Here is a 4,053-nt window from a genome sequence, read left to right as displayed (position 1 = left end):
AATTTAAGGTGAGGTGAAAAATAATTTAGTTTGGTTTTAATGACTACAAAAAAGACCAGGTCTAAAAGGATAAAGACGCTGAAAGAGGTATGGAAGGTGCTAGAAAGGGTGGATAAGCAGTGAAACCTTAATAAAAATGCTGAGAAAAACAAAGAGAATTATGAGTTTGAGAATAAGTAATACTGTAATACAAAAACTAGTTAGATAATACCACGATGATCAACGAATTTATTGTATGGTACTTAAGGAACAACCTTTGTGTAAAACCAGATGTGTCAATCCACAAAATGTTAGAAGTGAGTAGATTCTTGTCCAAGCAATTATAGTTTGCCAATTTGTATCGATGTAGGAACGAACCATAAATAGGCGAGAACTAGAATTTATAGATAAAAAGGCTTCCACTGAATACACAGTAACAACGATTACATTGAGAGGAGAATACAATTTCAACTATTAGTAAGTTTTGAAATATGTGATTGCAGATGGTCTGTTTTGATAAAATATCAAAAATCGATCGAACCAAGCTAACAGAATATTAAAAAAATCTTCTAAACAGAATCCACGCGGCTTTCTATCTCCAGTGTATGGTTAGTCTGGTTGAAGAAACTCTAGGTCATGTTATATGGGATGTTTCTATTTTTGAAGACCCAAATATACGTTGAGAGTGACGTACGAAAAAAAAAGTGTGATGATTGTATCGGACCTTAAAAAGATTAGCGGTGAGGCCAAAAGTATTTTAGCGGAGTTAGCAATATTTATTTTACACTGATATATTATATCTTCAGTGAAACAATTCTGGTTTAAACGGCATAGTGTAGGGTTCGCACGCTTGCTGTCGTTAGGGTGGGGTTAGATATTAGATTGCTTTCTTGCATTTAATTAGATTAGATGAGCCGAAAACTAATCCAAATTGAAGATTAGAATGATTTCTATTGTATTCTTACTGAATACCACATAATATCCATACTGCGTTAAATCCTTCTTCGATCCTTATGTTCTGAGTTCAAATTCCGCCGAAGTCGACATTAACCTTTCATCTTTTCGGGGTCGTTGAAAGATTTACAGAGATCGAAGATAATAGTAAGAAAATTATTAGATTCCAGATTGGTTTCTATTATAGTAAATCAATATTTTTTTTAAGAAGCGGAAGTTGTTTCTAAGTTAACCATTAAACTTAAGGGTTCTAAGCAGTAAAATATAGTCGCACTTGAAAAAAAAAAAAAAAACCTCAAATAAATCAAATTGAGTTTATTTTAGAAGTGAAAACTTCACATCGAGTTACTTTAAGTTTCATGTTGCCACGCATCAATATGTTTGTTCCATTCAATCAACCTAACGGAATACTCTCGAACATTGGTTCGCGTCACGAAGTAAAATTATTCCCTGGGGAGTAATAATTTATACAAGCGAAGAATAAATCTGTACAATATGTGAATAATGGTAATCTTGTTCCACATTTTATCGTAGGAAGGTTTTCAAAAATTGTCTTTTTTGCAAAGATTTTAAGTATTTCTTTCTTTCATCAAAAAATTCCAAGAAAATCTTCTTCTTTCAGTTTTCTTCATCTTTGAAGTTGATTAAGATTATTTTAAATAGCTACGCATCATTTTGCTGAAGAGCGTCATGTGTGTGTGTGTGTATGTGTGTGTATGTTTGTGTATGAGTTTCCGTGTGTGTGTAATATATATATGTGTGTGTGTGTGTGTGTATGTGTGTGTGTATGACCTCTAATTATGCACTCTCTGTTGTTACATAATTTGTTTGTATGGCCTGTCTCATCATACACGTTCTGTTATATGTTGTTTAATGAGAGGTCATACGCACACACATACACACACATATACACACACAATGCAAATATATGTGTATGTATATGTGTGTGTATGTGTGTTATATAACAACAGTGTATAGTGAGAGAAGCCATACAAACATATTACGTAACACCAGAGGGTGTATTTAGAAAGCGTGGTTTGTGATGTTTGTTCTTTTTCTTTCTCTCTTTCCCTCTCTCTCTCTCTCTCTCTCTCTCTCTATTTATCTCTGTCTGTCTGTCTGTCTCTCTCTCTCTCTCTCTCTCGCTCGCTCTCTCTCTCCTCTTCTCGCTATATACATATGTTTATATGTGTATGTGTATGTATATAACTATAGTGAAAGCTGATGACGGCGGCAGTGTTGTCATCGCCAGTTCGTCCAACAAATAAACCGTTGGCCTCATGGAACCACCAGACTCGCCAGAACTTTTTTTAAATCTTAATTTTGGAAAAAAGAAACAAAACAAAAAGATTTCTTTAAAGTTTTACTCTTTTACTTCCAGAACTATTTTCTTATTTAACAGTTATTCATGAAATCTCATATATTTCTTCACTAAACAAATCTTTCAGACTTTTTCTTGATTCGTTTTATACATTTTTCATGGATTTGTTTTTCATTTCGTTTTTCAGAGAACATTGTGTACAAAACACTTCATCACCAAGCTGTATCAGTTTTCGTTTTCTGTGACTTTCAACCAATTTTTGGAAGTGTTTGCTCGGAACTAAAGAAGTTAATTGCGAACTACATTAAATTGGCGGGGTGAGTGTGATCGAGAAAGGGATGGCCATCACTACCGACACACAGACACACCACAGAGTTCTGTGAATAGTGGCAACACGAAGTTTGAAATAACTCGCTGTGAACTCTCAGCTCTCAAATTACACACACACACACACACACACACATACACACACATACACATACACACACGGACGTATATACACACACACGTATATACACACACACGTATATACACACACACACACACAAACAGACACACACAACACACACACACACACACACACACACACATATATATATATATATATAGTTCATATTTACAAACAAGACGAATATAGGTGTAGGGGAAAAAAAGCAGGTGTATTAGCTTAACGCTTGGGAAAAATGGAAAAGTCTTTCACATTTCGCGCCGATGCTCTTCGACTGAAAGGAATAAGAAGGGAATATGGAGAAAGAAAAAATATATATATAATATAAATAATATATAATATATATATATATATATATATATATATATATATATATATATATATATATATATATATATATATAATTGGTGAATTGAAGAAATGGAGCTGAACGCAGATTGAACAGAAATCGTTTTATTTCATTCTACACGTGTTTCGAAAGGCACAATTTACCAAAATCCGATTGAATAATGGGACCATATTGTGTCTTTCTCTTCAGGAAGAAATAGGAAATCCGTTGGAAAAAACAAAAACAGAACAGAGGCGGAGCAAAACAAATCGAACTAGGCTCCTAAGAGCCCATGGCAAAACTGTTTATCAGTGTATGTTGAGAACCGGTGGCTGAAGAATTTAACGGGTCAGGCATCGGTCAATCATGTGGGTGAGGGTTTGTAGATGTTCTTTGTGACCGAGAATAAAGTTCTGACTATTTAAGGAATATTGGATGTTTTATAAGGGGCGAGAAAAAATCTACTTAGAGACGTGTGTGTGTATACTGTTCTATATATGTGTGTGCTGGCGTAGGGGTAGAAAACATTTTTTGTGTACGTGTGTGCGTTTGATCGTTCGGCTGTCAGTGGCTACTGCAGTAAGAACCGTTGGGTGGCAGAAAAAAATATATATTATGTTTTATGTGTGTGTGTGTTCATCTAAGCCTGCCTTGTCAGGTAACCCCCCGTTGTGAAAAAACCAAGCCCCGTTTATCTTACAGGAGTAATTCCCCTTGCAGTGGTTAATCGTAAATATCTTAAAGGCTATTTCAGAATTTGTTACCAAGGGCTATGGGTGCCGGTATTATTTATAAACGCTATTTAAAAGCCAGATAAGTGTAACGCCGCCAATGGGGGCATCGAAAAGCCGACTGTAAAAGCCCGTTTACCATCCGGCCTCTGGCAAACAAAATATGGAAGAGTTCGGAGACACAAAGGTTGCACTGCCTTCTGCCCCTATCAAATGGGAGGGCCACCGACAAAATTGACCATTCCAGCCTGTAGCTTAAGTTCGTATCCTTCAGTCGCCATATTAGCTTGCT

Source organism: Octopus sinensis, linkage group LG1 (genome assembly GCF_006345805.1).
Source record: "Octopus sinensis linkage group LG1, ASM634580v1, whole genome shotgun sequence".
NCBI classification, from domain to species: Eukaryota; Metazoa; Mollusca; class Cephalopoda; order Octopoda; family Octopodidae; genus Octopus; species Octopus sinensis.
This window is presented reverse-complemented; position numbering follows the sequence as displayed.